Source organism: Salvelinus sp. IW2-2015, unplaced genomic scaffold (assembly GCF_002910315.2).
Source record: "Salvelinus sp. IW2-2015 unplaced genomic scaffold, ASM291031v2 Un_scaffold1828, whole genome shotgun sequence".
Lineage (NCBI taxonomy): Eukaryota > Metazoa > Chordata > Actinopteri > Salmoniformes > Salmonidae > Salvelinus > Salvelinus sp. IW2-2015.
The window spans coordinates 158,971-169,490 of NW_019943199.1; the positions used below are offsets into that span (position 1 = coordinate 158,971).

At 49.8% G+C, this 10,520-nt stretch overlaps 2 long non-coding RNA genes across 2 annotated transcripts in view; one reads left to right on the plus strand and one right to left on the minus strand.

Moving 5' to 3' along the window:
* The window catches only part of LOC112072122 (uncharacterized), a 3,132-nt gene extending 1,399 nt beyond the window's left edge, over positions 1-1,733 (minus strand). The window contains exon 1 of the long non-coding RNA XR_002894255.2: positions 11-1,733. This is a non-coding gene — a long non-coding RNA (uncharacterized lncRNA). The remainder of the gene's footprint in view (positions 1-10) is intronic.
* A 3,639-nt stretch (positions 1,734-5,372) lies between these two features.
* LOC139024736 (uncharacterized) overlaps positions 5,373-10,520 on the plus strand; it is a 5,406-nt gene continuing 258 nt past the window's right edge. The window contains exon 1 of the long non-coding RNA XR_011476092.1: positions 5,373-5,444. This is a non-coding gene — a long non-coding RNA (uncharacterized lncRNA). The remainder of the gene's footprint in view (positions 5,445-10,520) is intronic.

The following is a 10,520-nucleotide window of genomic DNA, read 5'->3' on the forward strand; positions in this document are numbered from 1 at the left end:
AGCTGTCTACCTGTGCACTACCGTACCAGCTGTCTACCTGTGCACTACTGTACCAGCTGTCTACCTGTGCACTACTGTACCAGTTGTCTACCTGTACACTACCGTACTAGCTGTCTACCTGTACACTACCGTACTAGCTGTCTACCTGTGCATTGAGTTAGAATGTAAAGTACCAAAGATAGAGTAGGATCATGTACAACACGTCATTACTGGCGCTGAACAACATGTAGATAAATGCTAGAAAGATTCATCCTACTATGATATGTCCATCTGACGTGGTGCATTGTGGACTGTTGCCTTGAGAAGGTTGGTACGAAAAACAAACTGTCACAGACCTCCAGGTTTCATCACAGGTTCAACAGGCCTTGTAAAAGACCTACAAAGGGGCTCTATTCAATCTGGGAAGCTGAAAAGCGTTACAGATACAGTGATAGAAATGTAAAGGTTATTTCAAATCGAGCCGACACATGCAGCTTTTACCGTCTTCGCTAAAGCATTGTCTTAAATGTATTTATTTGTATATCATTTTTTATTTTATTTAACCTTTATTTAAACTAGGCAAGTAAGTTAAGAACAAATTCATTAAATCACGCTGTAAAGCTGAACTTCCACAATGCGGATTGAACAGAACCCCAAGAATACATGAAATGTCATTCAAACAAAACCAAAAAAAGATAATAAGCCTAAAAATACAAGAACACGTTAATATTAGTGCAAAGGTCTTATACATAAAACAACAAAAAGAATACACACGTTTAAACAATATTATATAATAGCAACACTGTGCTTTGAGCCACACGTACGTTTGAGTGTGGCGTGACCCTCAGGTAGCCATAGTAACTATCAGGTAGCCATAGTAACCCTCAGCTAGCCATAGTAACTATCAGGTAGCCATAGTAACCCTCAGCTAGCCATAGGTATCCTCCGGTAGCTTTGGGTTAAACCAACATCTACTCTGATTTCAAAGTACTCTTGTCTGAATGTGCCAGCGCGCAGAATAACTGATGAATTTACAAACGCTCAACACCCGTTGAATATGGCCGGTGTCGGGCAAAAAAAACACGTCATTAAATTGTTGTCAGCAGCACGGTTACAGTCACCGACGCTCTAGATAACATGAAAACAGACTAACCAGCTTTGCTAGGGTGAGTAAAATGGTCAGAGTGAGGCGTTGTCTCATTTGTGTCTGGAAGTAGCTAGCTAACGTTAGCCTGTTAGCGTGGGTGTTTGACTGCTGTTGTTAGGGTCAGAACGCTCAGATCGCCCAGAGCGTCCAGTAGTCGCTCTGAACGCTCCGAAAGTAAAAYGCTCTGAATTTATTGACGGACAAAACGGACAATCTCACAAACGCTCTGAATTGACAAACTCCCAGAGCGCACTCTGTGACTCCAGACTGAATTTACGAACACACACACATAATGTTGCCCCCCTATATCTTATTGGTCCTAGGTGATCTTATCAATCAGGTTTGGGGTCAATTCCATTTCAATTCAGAAAGTACACTGAAAGCCCAAGTCCAATTCTCTTACATGATTTTTAATGAGAACAATGTGGAATGTGTTTTGCTTTCTGAATTGATGGGAATTACAATGGAATTGACCTATCAATAGGTATTCCATTGCTTTAATTTAGCAAACAATGAAATGTTATGTATGTCTGACCTGTTGCTTTTCTCTTCCACAAGATACAACACAATGGGTCAAACCAGGGGGAGACAGGGTGAGACAGGGGAAAAGAGAAATACAGTAAATCAAAACCAAGACCGGTCAATATACAAAATAAAAACAGACCTGGCAAGCTATACGAGTAAAAAAACAGAACCTGGTCAATATACAGTATACAAAACAGACCTGGGTCAAATCACAGTAAATAAAAACAACCTGGGTCAAACGTAATAAAACACGACCTGGTCAATAACGTAGCAAATCAACCTGGTAAATACAGAATCAAAAAAACCTGGCTAATCAACAAGTAATCAAAACAGACCTGGGTAATATACATTTAATAAAAGACCTGGGTCAATAACCCAGTAAAATAGTAAACAAACCTGGCAATAACAGTAAATAAAAACAGACCCGCCAATATACGAAATAAACAGACCTGGTCAATTTATACATAAAAAAAAACAGACCTGCAATAAAGTAAAAACAACAGACCTGGTCAAAACAAAATAGAAACAGACCGTCAATATACAGAAATAAAAACAGACCGGTCAATAACAGTAAATAAAAAACAGACCTGGGTTCAATATAACAGTATTAAATACCCGATTTCATGTAGTCTTGTTGTACACTCTAGAAAAAATGTACAAAAGTGTATGGCTGCCACAATAGATAACCCAGGTTCCATCTTAGAACCCTCTGTGAAAGGGTTTAACACGGAACCCAAAAGGTTCTACCTGGAACAAAAGGTTCCATGGCGACAGCCGAGAACCCTTTCAGGTCAGACATTGTTTCCAACCCTGCCCGCAGTACTCCTAACAGTACACAGTACCTAACAGTACACAGTACCCTAACATACACATGGTGTGCCGACAACTGAATGAAGTTGACAAGTGAATCAGGGCTTGCCAGGATATGGGTACTCGAAGACCACGGTTGTTGGTGACTGAAGGCCAGGCGATTGTTTGGGGACGAAGGACCCAGTATTGTGGGTACGAAGGACCAGGGTTTATGTGGGGTACCTGAAAGACCAGGTATTGTTGGGGTACGTTGAAGGACCAGTTATGTTGGGACGAGGACCGAGGGTATTGTTGGGTCTGAAGGACCAGTATTTGGGTACGCAAGGACCAGGATGTTGGGACGAAGACAGGGTTATTGTCGGTATGAAGGACCAGGGTATGCGGGTACTGAAGGACCAGGTATCTGGGGTTCTAAGACCAGGGTTATGTTGGGGACTGAAAGGACCAGGTTATGTTGGGGTAGAAGACAGGTATTGGGGTACGAAGGACCCAAGCTTATGTGGAGGGGTACGAAAGACCAGGTACTGTTGGGGTACTGAAGACCACGTATGGGGACTAAGGACCATGTTATGTCGGGTACTGAAGGGACCAGGTTAGGTTGGGGACTGAAGACAGGTATTGTCGGTACTGAAGACCAGGGTATTGTTTGGGTAACTGAACGGACCACGTTATGTTGGACTGAAGGACCAGATGTGGGGTACTGAAGGAACCAGTTATTGTGGGTACTGAGACCAGGGTAGTGGGTACGAAGACCAAGGTTATGTTGGGGGTACCGAAGGACCAGGGTATTTTGGTGGTGACTGAAAGCGACCAGGGATATTGTTGGGTAACAAGGACCAGCGGTATTGTTGGGGTACTGAAAGACCAGGTTATTGTTGGGGTACTGAAGACCAGGTATTGTGGGTACTGAAGACCAGGAGGGGGACGACCAGGTTTGTTGGGGGTACTGAAGGACCCAGGTTACTATGTGGGGGTACGAAGCGACCAGGGTTAATTGGGTACTGAAGGACCCAGGGTTATTGTGGGGGACTAAGCACACCAGGTATTGGGGGTACGAAGGACCAGGGTATCGTGGGCGGACTGAAACCAGGTTATTGCTGGGGTACGAAGGACCAGGCTGTATGTTGGGGTACTGAAGAACCAGGTTATTGTTGGGGTACGAAGGACCAGGTATGTGGTGTACTGAAGGCCAGGGTATGTTGGGGTACTGAAGGACCAGGGTTACTGTGGGCGTACTGAAGCGGACCCAGGGTTATTGTTGGGCGGTACTGGAAAGGACCAGGGTTATTGTTGGGTACTGAAGGACCAGGTTTAGTTGGGGGTACTGAAGGACCAGGGTTATTGTTGGGGTACTGAAGGACCAGGGTTATGTTGGGGTACTGAAGGACCAGGGTTATCTGTTGGGGTAACTCGAAGGACCAGGTTATGTTTGGGTACGGAAGGACCAGGGTTATTGTTGGGGTACTGAACGGACCACGGTTGGGAACCACCTTTTTCAAACTGTATAATGTCCCAATTGTGAAACTCCAGCTAAAATCAAGTATACAAAATTGAGTTATAGCTTTCAGCTGAAGTAACCAAACCTCTCCTATCTACTCTCTACCCTCCTTCTCTCCTCTCCTTCTCTCCTCTCCTTCCTCCCTCTATTCCCTCCTGCTCATCTCCTCCTTCTCTCCTCTCTCCTCTCCTTCCTCCTCTTTCCTCCTCTCTCTTCAGTTATTCCTGATGTCTCCTGCTGGTTCTTGAGTCCTAAGGACCGTCCTCTGTTTGAGGACTTCTACGCGGAGCTGCAGAAGGCGCTCGAGGACCTGCCGGACTCCCAGGACCCAGATGAGATCCTCGGCTCAACATGGAGGAGTCGATGGACTGGGAGCCGTGAGAACGCGACCCGGCCGGGCCTGAAGGGCTGTGGACTCTGTGGCCACATGTGGAGGCACCACACACCACTCAGCCGCTATGTCCTCTCGTCCCCAACACGACACCAACCGCCTGCACCTGACTCCCTGGAAGTCTCAACCTGGTGTCTCCCTCCGCCACACGCGCCCTGGGGACGACCCTACAACCTCCGGCTGCTCCCACCCGACAAGCACGGCAGAGGTACAGGACAGGGGAGGGCCCAGGAGGTACCTGGTAGTGATGAAGGGCCTACCTCACCACTGTCACAGAGTAATACAGACTGGCAATACCATCAGAACTATACAATCCTTCCTGTGGATCACGTCACAGTCTTGACAGACAGACTGGACAATACCATTTAATCCCAATCAAATCATTTAGCAAGCCTTTTTTGCACAAACATACTCCTACACACACCCATACACACTCCTCTAGGCATCCACGTTGTGATGAAATAGTGGGATTGTCAAAATGTAATAGCTACGTCCTCACATCCCTCCTTCTTAAGCATACTTCCGATCATAATGAGTCTACAGGCTATTGGCCCTGAAACCCCTCAGACCAGACCAGACAGTAAAGACTAGTTCCCCTCAGACAGACCAGACAGTAAAAGGACTAGTTCCCCTCAGACAGACCAGACAGTAAAGACAAGTCCCCTCAGACAGACCAGACCAAAGACCAGTCCAGAACAGACCAGACATAAACCAGTTCCCCTCAGACAGACCAAGACAGTAAGAACTAGTTCCCCCCAGACAGTAAAGACTAGTTCCCTCAGACAGACCAGACAGTAAAAGACTATTCCCCTCAGACAGTAAAGACTAGTTCCCCTCAGACAGACCAGACAGTAAAGACATCCCTCAGACAGACCAACTAAAGACTAGTTCCCTCAGACAGACCAGACAGTAAAGACCAGTTCCCCTCAAACAGACCAGACAGTAAAGACTAGTTCCCCTCAACGAAGACTAGCTCCCCACAGACAGACAGTAAAGACTATTCACCCGACAGACAAAGAACAGACTATTCACCCTCAACTAGACCAGACAGTAAAGACTAGTTCCCCTCAGACAGTAAAGACTAGTTCCCCTCAGTACAGTAAAGACATAATTCCCCCTCAGACAGACCGACAGTAAAGACTATCTGCCCCTGCAGACAGACCAGGTAAAGACTAGATTCCCCTCAGGGACAGACCAGACAGTAAGACTAGTCTAGAGACCATAAGGTTCCCCTCAGACAGACCAGACAGTAAAGACAGTCTCACAGACGCAGCAAGTACAGTCCAACAGACCAGACATAAAAGACTAGTTCCCCTCAGACAACCACCCATTAGCAACAGCATTAGGCAAGTCCTTGTCCACCACACCAACTCGCATGCAGGACATCATCCAGTACCAAGCAAAGTACCCTGCATATAGTTGATCTTCACCACACAGTCACCAGCTACAACACCGCCAATAGTGATCTACACGAGTACCAGCTCAGACCCTGCGCATTAGTGATCTACACAAGTACCAGCTAAAGACCCTGCCATATAGTCGAATCTACACAGTACACAGCTAAGACCCTGCCCAATAGTGATCTACCACAGTACCAGCTCACGACCTGCCCATATAGGAAATCTACACAGCTACCCAGCTACACCCTGCCATATAGTGATCTACACAGTAACCAGCTAAGACCCTGCCATCATAGTGATATCATACCAGTACGACTGCCATATAGTGTCAAGTCCACTTAAGACCCTGACCAATAGTATCTACACAGTACAGCTAAGACCCCTGCCATATAGGGATCTACACAGTACACTAACGACACCCTGCCATATATGATCTACACAGTACCAGCTAAGACCCCTGCCATATAGTGATCTACACAGTACCAAGCTAAGACCATGACTATAGTTGACTACACAGTAACCAGCTAAACCTGAATCAAGTCCGCAACTTATATACGTGATCTACACAGTACCAGCTAAGACCCTGCCTCCATAGTGATCACAATACACAACCGCCTATTGAGCTAACAACCTAGATAAGACTACACAGCCATAAAGACACCTGCCATATAGTGATCTACACAGTACAGCTACACCCTGCCAAGTGATCTACAACAGTAACCACTACGACCCTGACCAATAATATCACCACAGTACCAGCAAGACACCTGCATATAGGATCTAACACAGTACCAGCTAACGACCCTCAATATAGATGATCTACACAGTACTCAGCAAGACCGCTCAAAAGCACTACTAGCCCTTGCAAGTATACTACACAGTACCACTAAGACCCTGCAAGTGATCTACACAGTACCAGCTAAGACCCATGCCATATAGATCTACAAGTACAGCTACGACCTTAAGTGACTACCAGTAACCAGCTACGACCCTGCCATATAGTGATCACACAGTTACCAGCTAAGACCTCTGCCTGCCGTAAAGTGTGTACAGTTAACAGTGCAACTCAGAACTATAATACTGAAATGTCCAGCTAACTGAAGAAACCGTCCAGCAAGTATGGAAGGAACAAGAAGAGACTCACAAATTTGAATCAGCAGTAAAAGTATATACGATGAAGAGCTTATAAGAATGCCTGACCGTGTAAGGCATTACAATGAAGGCCCTGCAGGTAGACCATTATGAGCCTGCAGGTGACGGAGACAAGATACTCAGTGAGGGAATATAATGATGAGTGCCCTGCATAGGTAAGGAGACCAATTATAATAGCCTGCAGGTGGTAAGGAGACATTATCAAGAAGGCTCAGGTCGGTAAGGACAACATATAAAAATGGCCTGCAGGTGGTAAGGAGACCATTAAGAATGCCCTGCAGGTGGTAAAGAAACCATTAAATGAAGGCCCTGCAGTGGTATAGGAGAATTTCATTCGATAGACATTAAAATGCAGGCCCCTGCAGGTGGATAGGAGACCATTATAATGAATGGCAGCGTGGTATAGAGACACCCGATAAATGAATGGCCGGCGGTGGTAAGGAGCCACATTATAATGAATGGCCCTGCAGCGTGTAAAGGAGAACATTTAATGCATGCCCTGCAGGTGTAAGGAAACCATACAAGAATGCCACTCGTGGATAACGAACACCCTATGAACGCCTATCCCTTATGAGTAATGCCCTGGCTTAGCCCTGGTATAAGACCATTCTAGAACGCAATGGCCTGCAGGCTGGCCAGCAGCGTGTTAAGCAAAATAGGAAGACAAATTTAGGAACTGAATTCGGCCCTTACCCATGCAGGGTAAGGACCATTATAATGAACATGGCCCCTTCGAGCGAGGGGTAACACGATCTCAAAATAATGAATGGCCCTGCAGTGGTTAAACGAACCGATAATTAAATAGATAGGCTACTAATCTATTAAACACCACTAGCAATGCACGGTGCCCACCTCATCAAAGAGCAGTCGGCCCTCACAAACACCTCCCTCCCAGTCTGCCCACATCTCTGATTCGTACACCCTGTCTCCCCAGTCCACTCTCGTCCCAACACGCAGCCTGAGTTCCCCCCATCATAACATCTGTTCTCCCCACCACATCTACGCAGCTCATTCCATCAGAACGCGTCACCCTAACCCTAATCCCGCCTAGGCCCCACCTAGTCTCATCAACGCGCTTGTCCCCTCTCAACCACCTCGCAAGGCTCCACTCACTCCACTGTCATACACTGGCCCCTCGTAACCTACCTGCAGGCCAATTCCATCATAATGGCCCTCCTTCACCACTCGCAGGGCCTCTCGATTACATACACTCTGCCTCCCTCATACCCCCAACTTGTCAGATCAGGCTCATCATAATCCCTACCACTAGCAGGGCCATCACTATAAGGCTCACTACCAACCTGCAAGGGCCATTCATTGTAATCTCGGCTCCCATTCCTACCACTCAGGGCCACTCTGGTCTCTCACCTACACCCTGCCGGCGTCCGCTCTCGCCCATGGACGCTTCATTACTGCCACCGCGCTTGCCCGGCCGGTCTCGCCGCCGAAGCTCCGGGCCGGCGCTCCGGTCACTCCTCACCGCGCCCGCGCCCCTCGGCGTCCGCTAGCCTGCGACGTGCTGCCCCTCATCGTACGGGGAGCTCGCTGCTCGTGCCATATATCCCCGCCGGCGCTCCCTGCGGGTCCTGCGTCGAATCACTCTCAGCCGCTGTCACCCCGGCGGCCGCCTGGCTCCCTCGATCGCCGGTAGTTCGCGGCGCAGGCGGATGGCTTGGGACGGCGGTAGACGCGCACGGTCGGGTGGGCTCGTCGGCCTCCGCCCGGCGGTCAAGCCTCCCGTTCGGCCGCCCCTCCGCCCGCCCCTCGTCGCGCGCGTCGCGCACCCTAGCGTCCCGGGCACACACCCTGTCTCCCGCCTTCACCGCTCCTCTGCGGTTCGGGCAGCGTGCGCTCGCCCGGCTACCCTCGCCCTCGTGCCACGGCCTGCTACGGTCGACCTCCTGCCGCGGCCCCGTCCCCGAATCCCACCCTCGTGGCGCCGCTCGCCAGTCCCGCGGCCTCGGGGAGGGCTGTCTGAGGGACCCAAACCACGCGACCCCCCCCCGGGCCCACCTCCTGCGTCGACATATACTGCGTGGCACCGCTGTTGCGGAACCATCATCCTCGGGGGTCGGCGCCCTAACATCTGTCTGCGGAAGGGTCTAACTGGCGGCTAAAACATCCTTACGTTGTCTAGGGGAATTTACCTATTGGCAAGGCTCCACCGTCAGGAACCAAATCGTTTAAACTGTTGGTCTGTTCCAGATGGAAAGATTATGGGGTCGGTGAAACTCTTTAATGTTCGTCGAGGGAACGGCTAACGCGGTCTGTCGAGGGAACACACGTTGCAGAGGGAAGTCTTTACGTCTGGTCGCTGGAACCATTTAACTTTGGGTCGGGAAAGCTACGACCCGAGGCCAGGCCAATAGCTGCCGATCAAGAACTATAAGAAGAAGGAGGTAGATAACAAACAATCCATATTCATACACGTCTAAGCTAAAATAGATGGGATATTCAAAAAACTGCAAGTAGGACTAATGGCATCACTCTGGCAAATGGGAAGGACTACACAGAAAGGATGTCATTACGCAGGTGAAGTCACTGACCGGTGGACAGTGGAGCGAAGCCCCATCACACCAGCGTACCCTTCCGGCCCCCGTCCACCTGTACCGCCGCTTGCGCGGCGTGGAGCAGCAGTCTGTAGGTCGTCCCAGGCAGCGTGGCGGAGGAGGATGAGGGCGAATGACACTCCAGGAGACTTACAGACAGAGGCAGGCGGTTCGGTGAGTGTTGGACAGAGGACTAGCGCAGGGTGATGTGGGCACCCCCTGTGCCCAGAGCCAAGCCCTTCATGGCCCCACTCGCGTCCTCCCAACGCGCTTCCCAGCTCATCGACTCCTCATGCCCGAGTGAGGTAACTCATCGGGCCTGGGATCCGAGGTCTCCGACGCCTCGCAGCCCCCGCTAAGCAAACAGAGGACGTCCTTAGGACTCAAACGAAACCAGCAGGAGAACCATCAGCAAACAACTGAAGAAAAGAAAGAGAAAAGGAGAGAAGAGAAAGAAGAGAGATGAGACAGGAGGAAATAGTAAGAAGAAGGAGAGGAGAGAAGGAGAAGAAGAGAACTTACCCACACCACCCGCTAGCAATCCCCCCGCACATCGACCACCATACCCAATCCCCACCACTGCCGCTCCCCCAGCGCCCCCCCTCCCCTGATCCTTCTACTACACCCCCCAATGCATCACCTGTCCTCCCCCAGCCCCTCCCGCTACTCCCCATCCACCATGTCCACCTCCCAGTCTCACCCTGTCTCCCCAGTCATACTCTGTCTCCCCCTGTCTTCACCCACTCCCCCAGTCTTCACCTGTCCCCCCAGTCTCACCCTGTCTCCCCAGTCTCACCCTGTCCCCCAGTCTCACCCTGTTCCCCCAGTCATACTCTTCTCCCCTGTCTCACCCTGTCTCCCCCAGTCATACTCGTCCCCCAGTCTCACCCAGTCTCCCCCAGCTCACCCTGTCTCCCCATCATACTCTGTCTCCCCCTGTCTCACCCAGTCTCCCCCAGCTCACCCTGTCTCCCCAGTCTCACCCTGTCTCCCCCAGTCTCACCCTGTCTCCCCAGTCTCACCCTGTCTCCCCCCAGTCTCACCCTGTCTCCCAGTCATACTCTGTCTC